Source organism: Paramormyrops kingsleyae, chromosome 21 (genome assembly GCF_048594095.1).
Source record: "Paramormyrops kingsleyae isolate MSU_618 chromosome 21, PKINGS_0.4, whole genome shotgun sequence".
Lineage (NCBI taxonomy): Eukaryota > Metazoa > Chordata > Actinopteri > Osteoglossiformes > Mormyridae > Paramormyrops > Paramormyrops kingsleyae.
The window spans coordinates 166,768-184,599 of NC_132817.1; the positions used below are offsets into that span (position 1 = coordinate 166,768).

Sequence of the window (17,832 nt, forward strand, 5' to 3'; positions counted from 1 at the left end):
TGGGGTTGCATATCTTAAAACCATCAACAAGTTTAAAGGAACGAATAAAATGGCGAAAGTGCCCAGAGCTGACATCCTGTCTACCCTCCAACGAGATGTTAAAGTCCCCTCCTAAAATCAAGTGTCGATCTGTGACACAGAACGGGGACAACTCTTCAAAGAGAGTTATATGGGACGAGGCCTCCACTGGAGCGTAGACACATATGGCCCGGAGGCGCTGTCCCCTCCATGTGGCGTCCACCCCCAAAACCCTACCTTGAAGAACGGTAAACGATCTTACTTCTTCAAAGGCGCGGTCGCCAAAAAGGATCCCGACGCCTGAGGAGTGGACACCACCTACGCTCCAGTAGGATCTACCCCTCTTCCATTGTCGTGAAAAGAGAGCCTCGTCCCGCTGGTCCCGGAGGTGGACTTCCTGCAGAAAACAAATGCTGAAGGGAGAAGATGCCAGCTGATTAAGAACAGATGTGCGCTTTAAAACGTTCCTCAAACCCCTGACATTCAAGGTGACAATATTAAAATTGGCCATGAAATGTTAAAATGGTAAAATACAATTAAAAACAACACACTAAAATAATAAAAGCCAGTCATTAAAAAACAATATCGCATTACTGCCCCCCCTCCTCAGTCAAACCCAAAAGGCCCCCCCAGTTCCAGCCCCCCCAGGTACTCCTGTTCATTGGCTTTGTCCTGTACACTACTGTACTCCTGGGGGGGCGCAGGGGACTGTCCCAGGTCCCACACCAGATGGGGGGCCCCCAACGTCGGGGAGGGGGGACTCTCTCGGCCTTGGGCCCCGGCCGCCACTGCTGACAAGGTGGCAGCCGGAGGGCTGGATGCGTCGGGTTGTACCTCCCTTCTGCTCTTCTTCCTCCTCCGGGGGGATGCGCCGCTCTTCCTCCTCCTGCTGCTGACGCCCGGAGCCAGGACTGGAGACCCCTCCTGCATTGCTGTCGCTGGGGCCTCCTCCACCTCGGCCAGGGCTTCTCCTCCTGCCCCCGCCGCCGGCTGTTCCTGCCCTGACGTGGGGGCTTGCGCTCCCCCACCACTCTCCTTGCCGACGGCTCCATTGCCCGACAGAGCGTCAGCATAAGTTGTCTTCCTTTTAGGGCAGGAACGAGCCAGATGGTCCTCGCCGTTACAGTAGATGCAGCGACGGGGGCCCTTGCAGTCCCTGGCCATGTGCCCCGGCTCCAGGCAGTTACGGCAGCGCAGGTTGGCGCATCCCTCCAGAGTGTGTCCGAAGCTGTGACACTGTCGGCAGAAGGGAGGCTGTCCGGAATAAAACAAGTAAGCCTTATTGCCCTGTAGATTAAAATAGGCTGGGGGATGACTAAAACCGCCCGCGCCATTAGCGTCCGGGCGCAGGCGGGCCTGGAACTGGCGTCGACCAGTCCAGATCCCCAGCTCATCCCGAATGTCCTTGTGGCCAGGAAGAAGGTCCAAATACTTGTTCAGGAACTGGCGGACGGCCTCGGCGGTCACATGCGGGTTAAAACAATGGACAGTTATTACCCGCTTGTCAGGCCACCACAGCGGCTCGATGGTGTATCGTCCCAGGAGAGGGTGCTGGGCCCTCTCCTTGCTCCGCTCCAGGACCTTGCTGTAACCCTCGTCGGTAGACAGGGTGACCTCGAAGAACTGGAAGGGGCCATTCCGCTGTACACAAAGGATGTCCTCCATGCGGAGGCCCAGCTCCCCGAAGGCCTCCTCCCGGATGAAGGCCAGGCGGTCGGGGAAGGTGCCCACCTCCCCTTCGGCCCTCCAGCAGAACCGGGCGGTATTACGCAGGCCACCACCTGCTACCAGCCACGGCCCGCTGAAGGGCTTCTTCGCTGCACCGCCGGCCGTCGCCATCCGGGATGGTCCACCGACGTCGTTTCTGGAGCAGAGTCCTCCTGCCGCCGTGGTCCCGACGTCCGCCGTGGTCCTGTCGCCGTCCGCCAATCCGGGATGAGCCGAGGAACACTAAACTATAAAAACACCTTAAAAAATAAAAACACCAGTTCACCCAACAGGGCGGCGGACAGGCCACCAGCCACTGCGGGATCCCCAGCCTAATAAAAACAAAAATAAAAGCAGGGATAAAAGGCTAAAAGGAAGGCACGGGTCGCCCTGTGGCAGCGGCAGTCAAGCCACCTACTGGTCACGCATTAGGGTCACCGTGCCTTCCTCTAAAAAACCCGACGCAGTCCTTTAAAAGCGGTAAAAAGAGCATAAAATCCACTTGATCTTAGCCAAAAGGCCGAGAAGCGATACCCACAAATTGCGCACCGCCGGGCGCCGGCATGCGGGATGCCGACGGAGCTGGCACGGCTCAGCCCTCACCAGCCCCTCTGGCAGGTGTCGCCCGGCGAGTCCACGCGTGATCCAGGGAGACCACAGCCGCGCCACCGGGCAGCTAACGCCAGCCGCTAAGCCGGGCCCAGTCTTCCTTTGACAGCAGCAGTGCAGCTCTGCTTGGACAGAGCCTCCAAAAATACCATGAACTCATCGCTATCCCTCTCCACGGAAATCTTTAGTAAAAGGCGAAAGATTTATACGGGATGAAGAGAGACCCGAGTCGATATGGGGCCGCCGCCAAGCCGGTCGCCGTTAGCCGGGCCTGCGTGACGCCCCCGCTCGGAGTAGAATGCCCAGGGGCGTCGCAGCCGCCGTCCTCGGGGCCCCGACTCCTCCCTGTCCTCCTGTCCTCTCAAAAGACAGCAATCATTTTAACAAACATGAGGGAAAATTCAAAAGGCAAAGATGACATCATGCCTTACCTCAGCGCAGCTGTCCACCGCACAAACAGTGTGTCACCTTCCTTTAAAAAAAAAAAACGAAAAAAAAAAGAAAAACGGCGGGAAACGGGGGCCACGCACAGACAGGGCCCCCCCCCCTCACAGCACTCAGTCTATTAGTCACTCACTCACTCAGTCAGTCAGTCAGTCAGTCAGTTCTGCCTTTCGACAACAGGGGGCAGTAGAGGTGCACCATTCCCGGAAGCACTGCAATACCGGGTCGATGCGTGGAGCGGACGGGGCAAGCCCCACTTCCGGCTCCCTGTTCCAAAAATCCGTTTAATATGCGGTCCCCTCCATGGGGGACGTATCAGATATTAAACTGATAAGAACAGATTTTTTTTTTCTTCAATACTTTATTAATCAGTTCTGCACACACATTAACACAAACAATTTAAGACATTGAATAAAAACCACACTTTAAAACTTGGCATTGTCAACAAGGAATATTAACACAACCTCTTCCTACAAAAACAGTACTCATAACAATATAAAAGGTTGAAATTTTCCAAGGCATACACATCAATGACAATACCACAAAACATTAATAATATATATTAAAATAGCATTAAACAAGCAAAATATGCAGAACTATATATAAGCAATAAAATCAACAATTAAAATTACAAACAAATGAACTTCAATTACACTAATATGTCCATTTATACAAATAAAATGTCACCTCAAATGCAAGCCATTAAAAAGTTAAAACCTTAAAAGAGGAACAGACCCGCAGACCTCAAACTTCAAACACCAGGGTCGGGTTAAAACAGGGTTATACACCATCCTAAAACACGTAAAATCCATGACTTCGGGCATAAAAAATGGTTAATCACAACAAGAAAGCACACCAAACAGGTTAAAATGTTAATAAATAATGTTAATATTAATAATTAAGTGCTAAAAGTGATCAACCAAAATCGTGCTCAGTAAATTCTGTACATGCAGTTCAATTAAAATATTTCAAATACAACACACGCACAAAAAACAAAGCACACTCACCTAAAACCCAAAGTACCTTCTGTGTGCTCCAGAAAGGTGCGTCATGTCCACCCTGTAGAATGGAGCGTCACCACCTAAACGAAACGGAGCTAAAGCCAAAAGAGGCCCTTCCACCTCTCCTTGGCCTCGTGGTAGCCCTGCTGGATGACGTCAGTCTCCATCCTGAAACCCAAGTCGGCCCGGATTTTGCGGAATACCCCTTGTGCCTCCAGATGAACCCCTCTGCGGATGAGCGCGGTCCTGGCATTCCACAGCTCTCGCTTGGTAATGCTGACCAGCAGCCACATCCAGGGGCCGAAGGGGTTATGGAGCTTGGGGTCCCACCCCTTCAACACCTTGTCGTAGGTCAGACCGGGCTGCGGGTCCACACGTCCACACAGGCCCGCTACCAACCCCCAAACTCTCTGTGCATGCCCACAGTCCCAAAACACGTGCCTGATGGTCTCATCCTCGCTGCACTCGGGCCTGCGGCAGCGGGGGTGTCTGGTCAGCTTATGCCTATGTAAGACGTCCCTGACTGGCAGCTTACCATGAAGGCACTGCCAGTTCAGGTCCTGCAGCCTGTGATCCAAACCCTTAGGCTGGATTCTCGCCCATGTGCCTTCCTCCAGGCCCAACATGGCCCGAGTATCCCTCTGACCAAGCAAAGCCCTGTAAAGCGCTCTATGCTTGGTCAAGGCCTCTGTCTTGACACCTGCCGGAATAAACTTACTCCACTTGACAGCGTGGCTGTAGTGGGCCGGCAGGGTCTCAGCCTTGGGGCCGAGGTTGGTCCACGACGCCACCAGGCGTCTCATGGGGAGAGCCAGCCACAGACGCACAAAGTGCTGATGGGGGTGCTCGAGGGGAGCTGCCAGGCGCGTGCAGAGCTGCGAGAAGAACAGGCAGTCAAGCTTGAGAGGAAAGTCAATAACATCCCTCCCCCCACTGTCCTTTCCGAGATACATCACTTCCCTACGCACGTACTCGTACCTGCCCCCCCAGACGAGGTTGAAAACGTCTCTCGTCAGGCCTCTGCGCATGAAGCGGGGCAAAGGGTACACATGTGCAAGGTAGAGCAGGGTGGGAAGAATATCCACTTTTAAGGCTAAGACCTTACCTTGGAAGGACAGGGACCAGGACTTCCACAGTCCGATCTTCCGCCTGGCGATCGCCAACCGCTCCTCCCAGTTCAAACGGGCGGCACCATCCGAAAGGAAGTTGACCCCCAACACTTTGAGAGGTCCGTCACAGAGGGTGAGACCACCTGCGACGTCCTCCCTCGCCTTCCAGCTGCCGAAATACTTGGCCACCGACTTACTGAGGTTGAGCGTCGCGCCAGAGGCCCTACCGAACGCATGAACAAGGCTCATGGCATGACCGAGAGACTGATCAGAGCAGATGAAAAGGGTAGTGTCGTCTGCGTACTGGGTCAGTTTAACAGTTTTCCCCCGACTTCCTGGGATAAGGAGGCCATCGACCCCGGGGTGGCTGCGAATGGCGCGCGCCAGTGGCTCTATATAGAGCGCGTAGAGGAGGGGGGAGAGGGGACATCCCTGCCTCACTCCACTCAGCTGGGGCACCAAATCACTAAGGAAGCCATTGATAACAACATGGCTCCCAACTTCGTTATACAAAGTGTGTAACCACCCCAGGTAATTGGGTCCAAAGCCAAACTTACCCAATACTTGAAACAGGAAGCGGTGATCTACCCGGTCGAAGGCTTTCTCCTGGTCCAAGCTGACCAGCAGGAGAGGGAGGTTCCTGTCCTCCACCCAGGCGATGGCGTCGCGGATGAGATGGAGATTCCACGTCGCCGATCGACCCGGTACTCCACACGTCTGATCGCTGTGAACCAGATGAGCCATGGCCTTCTTCAGGCGTTCGGTAAGGGTCTTTGCGATAAGCTTTGTGTCTACACAAAGCATGGTCAGGGGCCTCCAGTTGCCAAGGTCGGCACGTTCGCCCTTCTTGTGCAACAAAGAAAGAACCCCTGACCTCATGCTCCTAGTGAGCAAACCCCGGCGCTGAACGTCCTCTACAACCTGCAGTAATTCCGGCCCGAGGACATCCCAAAAGGTGGAATAAAATTCCACCGGGAGTCCATCAAGGCCCGGTACCTTGCGGCGGTTCATCTTGCCAAGCACTGCGGTCAGCTCGGCCAAGGTGATGGGGGCTTCTAAGCCGTCCCGAATGTCACTGGGAAGACAAGGTGAGATGTTATCTAGGAACCGCTCCCCTACCACCGGGTCCGTGTCCCTAACCTTAAAAAGATCACAATAAAACAATTTTGCAACCTCCAGCATGCCTGATGTTGTAGTTACCTTGTTGCTATTTGAGGCATGGAGAGAGACAAAGCTCTTCTCCTCCCGGGCTTCCCTGGCTCTCTGGAAAAAAAAGGCGTTGCACTTTTCATTGTTTTCCAACAGGCACATTTTGTCGCGGAGCATTAGGGCCGAGGCAGCCTGTTCATGCAGGCGCCTCAGCTCACCCTTTATGCCAAGCAGTCGCTCGTGATCGATGGCGCCCCCGTTGTTGTGAGCGGCGTATTCATCCCGCAACCTTCTCTCCAGCTGCAGAATGGAGAATTTCTTCTCCATCCCGCGCTGCTTGCTGTACTACATGGAGAAGGTTCGGATCCTATCCTTCACACTCTCCCACCATTCAGCCACGGAGGGGAAGGTAGGCTTGTCCTTCTGCCACTCGGAGAAGTGATCTAAAAAAAGGTGTCTAAAATCGCTCTCCTCCAGGATCTGCAGGTTCATTTTCCAATAGCCGCCCCCATATTCAGGGGCGTCTATGGAAACAGTGGCCTCCACTGCCAAGTGGTCAGTGGGCCACTGTGGGGAGAGGGACACCTTTTTAAAAACAACGGGGGGTGAGGCTAAAATGTAGTCGATGCGACTGCTGGCTCCGCGACTATTATGCCAGGTGAAGCCCGGCATGCTGGGGTTGCATGTCTTAAAACCATCAACAAGTTTAAAGGAACGAATAAAATGGCGAAAGTGCCCAGAGCTGACATTCTGTCTACCCTCCAACGAGATGTTAAAGTCCCCTCCTAAAATCAAGTGTCGATCTGTGACACAGAATGGGGACAACTCTTCAAAGAGAGTTATACGGGATGAGGCCTCCACTGGAGCGTAGACACATATGGCCCGGAGGCGCTGTCCCCTCCATGTGGCGTCCACTCCCAAAACCCTACCTTGAAGAACGGTAAACGATCTTACTTCTTCAAAGGCGCGGTCGCCAAAAAGGATCCCGACGCCTGAGGAGTGGACACCACCTACGCTCCAGTAGGATCTACCACTCTTCCATTGTCGTGAAAAGAGAGCCTCGTCCCGCTGGTCCCGGAGGTGGACTTCCTGCAGAAAACAAATGCTGAAGGGAGAAGATGCCAGCTGATTAAAAACAGATGTGCGCTTTAAAACGTTCCTCAAACCCCTGACATTCAAGGTGACAATATTAAAATTGGCCATGAAATGTTAAAAAGGTAAAATACAATTAAAAACAACACACTAAAATAATAAAAGCCAGCCATTAAAAACAATACCGCATTACTGCCCCCCCTCCTCAGTCAAACCCAAAAGGCCCCCCAGTTCCAGCCCCCCAGGTACTCCTGTTCATTGGCTTTATCCTGCACACTACTGTACTCCTGGGGGGGCGCAGGGGACTGTCCCAAGTCCCACACCGGATGGGGGGCCCCTAACGTCGGGGAGGGGGGACTCTCTCGGCCTTGGTCCCCGGCCGCCACTGCTGACAAAGTGGCAGCCGGAGGGCTGGACGCGTCGGGTTGTACCTCCCTTCTGCTCTTCTTCCTCCTCCGGGGGGATGCGCCGCTCTTCCTCCTCCTGCTGCTGACGCCCGGAGCCAGGACTGGAGACCCCTCCTGCATCGCTGTCACTGTCCCTGGGGCCTCCTCCACCTCGGCCAGGGCTTCTCCTCCTGCCCCCGCCGCCGGCTGTTCCTGCCCTAATGTGGGGGCTTGCGCTCCCCCAGCACTCTCCTTGCCGACGACTCTGCTACCTGACAGAGCGTCGGCGTAAGATGTTTTCCTCTGAGGGCAGGAACGAGCCAGATGGTCCTCGCCGTTGCAGTGGATACAGCGACGGGGGCCCTTGCAGTCCCTGGCCATGTGCCCCGGCTCCAGGCAGTTCCGGCAGCGCAGGTTGGCGCATCCCTCCAGAGTGTGTCCAAAACTGTGGCACTGTCGGCAGAAGGGAGGCTGTCCAGAATAAAACAAGTAAGCCTTGTTACCCTGCAAATTAAAATAGGCTGGGGGATGACTAAAACCGCCCGCCCCATTAGCGTCCGGGCGCAGGCGGGCCTGGAACTGGCGTCGGCCAGTCCAGATCCCCAGCTCATCCCGAATGTCCTTGTGGCCAGGAAGGAGGTCCACATACTTGTTGAGGAACTGGCGGACGGCCTCGGCGGTGATATGAGGATTGAAACAATGTACAGTTATCACTCGCTTGTCGGGCCACCACAGCGGCTCGATGGTATACTGACCCAGGAGAGGGTACTGGGCCCTCTCCTTGCTCCGCTCCAGGACCTTGGAGTAGCTCTCGTCGGTGGACAGGGTGACCTCGTAGAACTGGTGAGGTCCATTCCGCTGCACACAGAGGATGTCCTCCATGCGGAGGCCCAGCTCCCCGAAGGCCACCTCCCGGATGAAGGCCAGGCGGTCAGGGAAGGTGCCCACCTCCCCTTCGGCCCTCCAGCAGAACCGGGCGGTATTACGCAGGCCACCGCCTGCTACCAGCCACGGCCCGCTGAAGGGCTTCCTCGCAGCACCGCCGGCCGTCGCCATCCGGGAAGGTCCACCGACGTCGTCCCTGGAGCAGAGTCCTCCTGCCGCCGTGGTCCCGACGTCCGCCGTGGTCCGGCCGCCGTCCGCCAATCCGGGATGAGCCGAGGAACACTAAACTATAAAAGCAGCTAAGAAATAAAAACACCAGTTCCCCCAGCAGGGCGGCGGACAAGCCACCAGCCACTGCGGGATCCCCAGCCTAATAAAAACGAAAATAAAAGCAGGGATAAAAGGCTAAAAGGAAGGCACGGGTCGCCCCGTGGCAGCGGCGGTCAAGCCACCTACTGGTCACGCATTAGGGTCACCGTGCCTTCCTCTAAAAAACCCGACGCAGTCCGTTAAAAGCGATAAAAAGAGCGTAAAATCCACTTGATCTTAGCCAAAAGGCCGAGAAGCGATACCCACAAATTGCACCCCGCCGGGCGCCGGCATGCGGGATGCCGACGGAGCTGGCGCGGCTCAGCCCTCACCAGCCCCTCTGGCAGGTGTCGCCCGGCGAGTCCACGCGTGATCCAGGGAGACCACAGCCGCGCCACCGGGCACCTAACGCCAGCCGCTAAGCCGGGCCCAGTCTTCCTTTGACAGCAGCAGTGCAGCTCTGCTTGGACAGAGCCTCCAAAAATACCATGAACTCATCGCTATCCCTCTCCACGGAAATCTTTAGTAAAAGGCGAAAGATTTATACGGGATGAAGAGAGACCCGAGTCGATATGGGGCCGCCGCCAAGCCGGTCGCCGTTAGCCGGGCCTGCGTGACGCCCCCGCTCGGAGTAGAATGCACACACATCAACACATATCTGAACCCTCTCACTGGAATCACCATGTCTGTATAATCTATAATGATTTCTTCCCCTGACCTGGTGCACATTGGAAACTGCCCTTTCTCAGGCTTGACTGTGGGTCGCGAGTTATACAAGGTACAGGTAGCGCAACTCCGTACATATCCCCCCACCATCTCTTTCATAAATGGATGCCACCAGCTTGTCAGATTCTCTAACATTTGTCTCACCCTGCATGACCCACCCCATGGGCTTCTGCCAAGATTGTCTGGCGAAGGCCTGGGGGAAGGGCTTCCCTTCCTTACTCTGCCACAGCCCCTCCTTCTGCTAGTTTCAGGGCCTCGATAACCGCTATCACCTCGGCTCTCTGGGCTGACTGGGCTCCTTCCAGTCTTTCTGCCTTCAAGGCCACATAGTCCTGGCCTTGTCTGGCCACCACTGCATACCCTGCCTGCAAACCTTCTTGTCTTCTCTTGCTGTCTTGCTTTCCCCTCTTCCTGCTTGAAAATAACTTTGCATATTTGAGTTAGACACCCCATGTACAACTTCAACTCATAAACCTTGTTTTTTTCTTTTTTCATAGAACTCCCCCCTTGCGCAATGGTCAAGACCATGTGCATGCATTATTAAGGTGTCAACCACACGACAAAGGCACAACCAAAAATCCATCACAGTGAAACAGACCATCAGAGTCCTTAGCATCCCCTTTGTTTCCACACAGAGGCCTCATAAGGGCTCCTCCCGTGGCTGAACTCACACCCCAAGCATGCAGCCTGTTCTTATCAGTATTGCAGCTTAGCTTTGTGCACCTCAAGCCCCCCTTTCGCTAAGACCTTCAGCAACGGTGGCTTCAGTGCCTCTGTACAGTATATAACACAGAGCAGATCACCCAAATACTGTAGCACTGTGCTTCTTAAATTCAATCCATCCAAATCTGCCCTAAGCATGTGTTCACATCCTTGCAGTATCCTCGACATGGATGAACTGCTGACCCCTATAGGTCATCGCAAACAAAAACTGTGACTGTTGTGTTAGGGACACACTGAAAAATGCCATCTACAAATCCACAACTGTGAGCCACTCTGCACTGGGTGGCACATCTGTTAGCAGGGTGTGAGGACTGGGATCTCCCACTGATTGATCCTCCACTAACTATTTCGCTGCACACAAATCATAAACTAACCTCCACATTTTGCCTCCTGCCAACATTCCTCTAAACTTTATTTCCCTTCACACCACTCCTATCATGCTCCACGGTCACAAACCTCTTAAGTCTCCTACATACTCTGCTCACTCCACTTACTCTCACTAACTCACCTTCGGTAGCAGCCTGCATTCCATCACACTGAAATCTCTCCATTGCAACAAACAAGTATGTTTGTTCTATGTCCAATTCAACCTATTCTTATACTGTATTGTTCCTGTATAAATGGGCCCCACTGTTCTAGAATTTCCCCAACTTTATCAGTAACATCTTCAATCCCGTATGAACTATGCTGTCCCCTATTGAACAACAAATTTTGTCGCAGAAGGCTGTACTGTCCACTGAGCACCTCTACGCCCCCCTCTGCACATTTTATGTCTATCTGCAGCTGACACAAAGCATCTCTGCCTGACAAATTCACTGGGATATGCTATAATATTAGTATGGGCATATTTACATGTTTGTAACCTATCTGAACTTCCACTAAACAAGATTTTGGAACATACAGGTGTGTCCTGGCTGATCACAGCTCCAGCACAGCAGCTGAACCAGCCTGTTCCCCAGTCTCTCCAGAGTCTGGGATCATCAAATTTGTGGGTAAATGGGTGCCCTTTGAGGAAACCCCCATCCATTGTATCTACTCACTCTGTTCCAATTAGGGACCTGAGGCCAATTAGTATCATGGGGGGCCCCAGCGACAGGAGACTGTCGGCTGTCCACAGGCTGCCCCTGGGGCTTGGGTCCGGAGAGACCACTGGTGCCTGGACTTTTTTCTTTTTAGCGGTCAGCTCCTCCAGCTGCATCTGATTCCATTTCTTTGTCAGTTCTCTCTCATGCTCTTTAGCAAACCTCTGAATGCTGGATTCTGCAGGTCCTGCTCCGTCTCAGTGCGCCACCGCTTTTCTTGAGCTTGCAGATAGGCAGCTGGGCTCTCCCCCTCCTTGATGGGCTCCACCTTCATTTCAACCACACTCAGCCGTGGAGGAAACATTAGTCGCAGCTGATGCCAGCAGTTAGCACGGTAACCGTTAAAGTGACATGCATCATTCACAGGAGTCCCAGTCGCCACTGCCAGGCCACTGCTTCGCAGCAGTCTCTCCATTCCGTCTACCCCCAACACGCAAGCCAGAACCACCTTTATGTCCCCTATCACCAGGAGCCGACCCATAGTTTTCTCCTCAAATGCTTTTATCCATTTTCCGGCCCCTTCTGCCAGGACTGGGAGTCTGAGAATCAGGCCCTCCAGATCCTGTCCTGCCCACGGCACATACTGTGTCTGCGCTCCGTTCACCATCAGCGGAAGCATCGGAGTGTCCCTGGTGGGGGCTTCACAGCCCTCCTGCTTCTCACTATTCTATGATCTGCATTTTAATGTTTTTCTGCACTCTACTGTCACTTGAACTGTTTTCCTGTCTAAAAATGAACAGAGTTCCTCACAGTCAACCCTTGCTCTATTCTTTTTTTTTTTTTATTCTCTCCCTGACTGTAGCTACTTCACCTTGATGTGTGGCTCTAAATTATTTATTATTATTTTATTATTATTATTATTTATTTTCTACTTATTTCCTCTCCTAACTAAAATCCCTAACACTGCACCCAATTATCTACGAGCACACATATACTAAAACCTCTTGTCTATAAACTGTTATTTTTCTCACAAAGATGTACTTTAATACCCTTTATCTCTAAACTTAGTCTCTATAATTCATAAAATCTATTAATCACAATATTTTATTCAAATACATTATTTTAAGATTTATCAAAGTTCTAAATTTACCAACCCGCACTTCCACTACTGTCAATGACGTTTTATGGAAATGCACAAATGCTCTATCCAGACCCCTGCTAACTTGATCTCTTCTACTTTGTACTTATTTCTGCTTTATACATCTTTACTTGCAACTTATCCGTTGAACATATACGTGGGATTCCCCTGATTTAGGTAGCCTTGCCATGCCGGCGTGCCAGTCAGTTCTCGTTGTGATTAGTTACAGCCTTATAGAATCATTCCCTTTATTTTATTAATTATTCCCTCAGGCGGCAGACATGGTCATGGAGCTGGGTGCCGGCGGCCCAGTGCGGCATTTCCTCCGACGGCCTCCACCACTGGTGCTGGTTCGTCCTTTGGGGTTAAGGTCACATTCGATCTTCCTTCTTCCTCATACTTTTTCTACCTCCAGCTGAGGTCCATGCTTAGGGCCTGTAATATCTCTTTTTCCTCGCTTCTTCCTCTTCACCCGCTGTGCAGATTTGCTCTGTCCTTTTCCCCTGTTTCTAAGCCCGTGTCCAGTCTCTATTCTCTCCTCTGCAGATCCTCTCATAAACCTCTCCCCATGATTTCTGTCTGGCAGGGGGAGCTCTCTCCAAACCCTGTCCTATCTTGGAGTGTTATTTTTCATAATATTAAAAACTGCTCTAAAAATCCCAATCACCAGCAAACACAATTTAAGTTTGTTCACAGGTTGTACCCCACTCCCCGGAAACGCCATCTCATGGGCTTAGAGCCTGACCCCATATGTCATTTTTGCCCCCTTCAGGTCCCTGGTACCTTTCTCCATATGTTCTGGGACTGTCCTCCAGCGGCTGCTCTTTGGGATTATCTGGCCAGATCTCTCTCTTCAGTTCTTTCCTCTCCCATCCCTCTGTCTCCCGTGGTCCTTCTTCTCCTGGACTTATCTTTTCTCTCTCGCTTCCATCGGAGGCTCCTGATATCCGCCACCTTAGCGGCTAAGTTGTTATTAGCCTCTCGTTGGAAGTCTCCTGATCGTGCCATTCCCACTGTCTGGAAGTCTCCTGATCGTGCCATTCCCACTGTCTGGAAGTCTCCTGATTGTGCCATTCCCACTGTCTGGAAGTCCACCTTCCTTGATCTGCTTCTGCTGGAACTCTCTGCAGCCTGGATTAACAACTCGTCTGGTTCTACGATCCAGAGCTGGCTCCATAACGTGCAGCTGGTAAAGGACTGGCTGTGGGTCACGTCCTGCGGCTGTATTCCTTGTTTTTTGTTTTGATTTTTACTTTCCTAATTTTGACATTTCTTACTGATTTAAGTATGTTATTTCTTTTCTCCTCAGTTTTTAGCTGCGCTCTTTGGGGCTGGGTGTGCCGGTGACCACTGTTGGTCCTCTGTCTCTTTTCCTTTGAGGTGCTGTCTCAGAGTGTATTGGGGGGGGGTCGAGTGTGTTTTGTTCTGTTCCGTCTTGTTCTTTGTTATAAAATCTCCAATTAAAATTTGATCACAAAAAAAGAAAAAGAAAAAGCAGAAATCCTAGTTTCGATAACTTGAGAGTGAAGATGCAATCCCTAATACTAATAATGCAATTTATGGAAATTGAAAGATATATAAATGATTTTACTTAATAGTCAGTTCCTGATGTCAGCATTTGGATTGAGCAGGCTGCTATATTTGGTGCACATGAACCTTTCCAGCGTTGTTTTTCGCTGTTGTTCTGCATATCAGGGAATCTGTGCACTAACTGTCGTGTTTTTATAGGTCAAGTTCCCCTGCTGAAACGCAGGCGGCCCAATTCAAGACCAGCGCATAAGTCTCCCAAGCCTATATTTCCTGTATCCAATAAGATGGCAGAATTTTTCTCAATGTGCAATACTGACTGCCAAGTGTGATATCTGTGATGCGTGTGATGTAGTTTTGTTGTAGAGTGACATAAGGATTCACTTTAATTAAATGTGCTGTCCCCTGTCTTTTTAATCCCAAAGGACGAACCAGTACCAGTAGTGGAGGCCGTCAGAGGAAATGCTGCACTGGGCCGCCGGCACCCAGCTCCATGACCATGTCTGCCACCACTGCGTCTACTCCCACCCCGGTGGCAACCAGCAGGGGTCAGCAGGGCTCAGGACGCCGTAGAAATACAGCGGGAGGCCGGTCAGGACGTGGAAAGAGGTGTAAAAAACAAAAGGGACCATTTACAAAAAATTTACAGAATCTACTACGCTTCCGTAACAGCAAATTGGTAAACCCCTTCAACTCAACCTAGGTGGGTGAGAAGATCCCGTGTGAGGATCTCACCCAGAGTGACGACGAGGTTGCAACCATCCTTCACTGAGCTCTCATCGGAGGCGGACGCACTTCTCTCCCTCTCCCTCCCCTTATCTTCCCTGCTTTGCTTCTCTCGTCTCCGTCTCCGTCTCGTCTGATAATGTAGTGCAAGCTGAATCCTTGGGTTCCTTTAAATCAGAGCTAGATAAGATTTTAACAACTCTGAGCTATTAGTTAAGTTCTCCCCAAGCGAGCTCGATGGGCCGAATGGCCTCCTCTCGTTTGTATAATTCTTATGTTCTTATGTTCTTATGTCTCGTCTAGTCTACTGTCTTACTGTCTATACTTGAGAGACTCTCTCAGCCCTGTTCTTCAAAACTAAGGAAATTATGGATTCTCAACGCAATTGACACCATCTTCTCGATGAGAAGCCTAGGTTCAGGGGAACCTGACTGTCCTGCAGGAACATACGCAGCTGGCTACACGATGGACGGATGGGATACGCAGCTGGCTACACGATGGACGGATGTCCGTGGAGGACATCGAAGACATTTACCTATTCGGAACCATGATTACAGGTCTGATGCTGATTGAATTAGGCATTGCCCTGATTTATCGGAAATTGAAGAAAACGGTGACAGCCGCTCAAAGCCCAACTAGGCTGGCCGGGATGATTGACGGACTTGGCAGAGCTGTTGGCGCCCAGACTATGGCTATAGATCGCAAACTGGATAACATCACTGTGTCTAACGACCGCAGATTTAATAACATCACCGTGACTATGGGCCGCAGATTTGATAACATCACGGAGAGGCTCACGGCTCTGCAAAGGATTTTGGATGGCGGAGACCAGCATGGACATTAGAGGAGCTGCGAAATTACAGTGTCTCGCCTGAAAACCCAAACAACCCCATTCTATCTGCTTTTGGCTCCCCCCTAATCAGCACGGGCCTTGGCCAAGGCCTCTGCTGAGCTCAACAACTCCCCCTGAAGAACAAGGCAGTGAGACTCTCTTGCATTCCTCTCCCCCAACCACAAGGACACCCTACCCCCATCCCACGCCTTCGCCGCTTCATACCCCCAGCGTGAACGAGCGGGTCCCTTGTACAGCGCCGTTTGGCTGCAGGAACGGATGGCTGTTTGTGTAGGAATTATTAGCTCAAATAAATTTTAATATTCTCCACCAATATGTTTGAATTAATTAAAGTTTAATTAATTATTATTTAATGCTGATTATTAATCAATTGTTATGCCGAATGGTCGGCTCCTCCAAACTCAATTGCGGTATCCCTGTGAGTCTGTTAATGTGAGACTTAAATGGGATTCACTAATTACCAGTATCGCTTAGTAACCTGGGTTAGAAGGCTCGTCCAGCGAGCTGCATCACCAGGTAATGTACACGATTGGTAGCGAAGCTCCCCTCACGGCCAATGAGAGAGAGTCTCGCGATGTTTCAGGCGAGTTTGAGGTTCAGAGCGTGTAGCAAGATCGCACAATGGCAGGAACTTATTATGAGACACACAATGACGGAGGCTAAAGTTGTGTAAAAGACATGCATTTATTCCTAGCTAACACTACAACTGACATAAGACAGACATTATACCTAACACAAACAACAAACATGAAATAACGGAATAAAACAAACAATGTAATTATGAAAATGCAATGACCGGATTTAAATGAGTAACCTGAAATGGGAAATACTGTTCTGCAAAGCAAGCACAGTTTGTGGAAACACGACCCTAAAGTCTTATAGCAGGTTAACAGAACAGCTTAAGTTGTTAGAATGAAAGGAAGTTGGTTTACTTGGTTGAAGAGTGAGGGGGGGGGGGGGGGGTCTTGGCAGTTGATGGCAGAGCTGCTGAGCCGATGGCACTCAGGAAGGCGCGGCGTTTGAAGCAGTGGAGTGGAGCCCCTTTGGATTCTCTCTCCTGGTGAAGCCTTGTCTTGGGTGCTGTTCTCTGTTCAGCTGGGCCTTCACCGGAGGGTTTCTGGTGGGTTTCTCTGCTCCCTGGCTGATGGTCTTTTCTGTACGGCTGCTGGGTGTTCTCTGCGCTGGTTGGCGGTTGTTCTGCCCGCCTTTGTTCTGAGGTGCTAGATTTTTATGGTCTAAAGTTCATGAATAGGGATGACCAGGAATTCGACTCCTGGCCCAATGGCTGGCCATCCATTTGGCGGGCTTTCGGAAGGGGGTCTGTATCAGTCCTTTTGGGATTTATGGCCCGCCTGATTCTACCTTTACTGATGATTTTCATTAAGCTGTTATAACTTTTGATACATCCACTTTTATGGTAATCACTGACCAGATTTGGAATCAGGGGTGATTAACAATCAGTTTGATACCAAACATGCCATACCAGCTTCACAGGTACATACCTCATACCATCTGCATTAATTGATTAAACAATTAATTATTGTATCTATGTGACTGATTCACATCAGTATAGGATACAGGTGTTTTGGGTTGCACCTCAACAGATGTTATACTTTGTGCGGATATTACATCAAATATTCATATTACAAACAGCACATCTTATCCATAGATAGGCGTGGCCGTTAGTTTGTGGTAATATCAATATAAGTTGCAAATCTGGAAACAACATAATTTGTTTGGTGTGGCTTATGCCAATTCATCTTCTCCAGAATGGATAAAATACACCTTAATTCAGTTCTTTTAACATAGCATGGTAGAAACAAAGAAACTTGGTGAGGTCCACCAAGATCAGATAAGGACCACAAAGGAATGTTGGAATAGAAGGGGGGGGTTTAACACAGAAGACTCTCTAAAAGTTAGGACACATACAAACATAACGTATCTGTATATTGAGACTAGTAGTCGTGAGTAAATCAATATACAGGGTATACAAAAGCCAAACTTAAATGAAATTTCCTTTAGGGTGTTCGTCTGTTGGGTGAGTGAGATGTAAGGCAGAGTGTATGTGGAGGGGGTTGTGTGCCAAGTCGAGGGACCCCTGTCCGTGAAGTCCACTCTGCTTGTCTGTAGGTCCCTAAATCTTTGGGCAATAAAAGTTGGAGTGCTAGCCTCCCTGGTTATCTGTGTGTGTGTGTTTGTGTGTGTAACCCCCCTTTGGTGCCTCTCGTACCAGGCTCGGCCTTGTCTCAGGCCACCTGGAATTTAGGCCCTGTGATATGTGCATGTGTGATCCTACATATCCCCCCTTTCGGCTGATGATGACATTGCCATCATTCAGGCGACGGAAGTTGAAACAGGATCACCACCATGCAACGAGGCATTGTTGACATCCCATTGTTTGGCACTCT

General features: G+C 51.0%; 2 non-coding genes and 1 pseudogene across 2 annotated transcripts; all 3 read right to left on the reverse strand.

Annotated features, from left to right (window-relative positions):
- Nucleotides 1-2,452: 2,452 nt before the first annotated feature.
- Nucleotides 2,453-2,566, reverse strand: LOC140581550 (U5 spliceosomal RNA). The gene has a single exon (XR_011984652.1). It is a non-coding gene; the product is annotated as a U5 spliceosomal RNA (small nuclear RNA).
- Nucleotides 2,567-2,965: 399 nt separating this feature from the next.
- LOC140581546 (U2 spliceosomal RNA) lies at nucleotides 2,966-3,177 on the reverse strand (annotated as a pseudogene).
- A 5,988-nt stretch (nucleotides 3,178-9,165) lies between these two features.
- Nucleotides 9,166-9,279, reverse strand: LOC140581551 (U5 spliceosomal RNA). The gene has a single exon (XR_011984653.1). It is a non-coding gene; the product is annotated as a U5 spliceosomal RNA (small nuclear RNA).
- Between the last annotated feature and the right edge of the window lie 8,553 nt (nucleotides 9,280-17,832).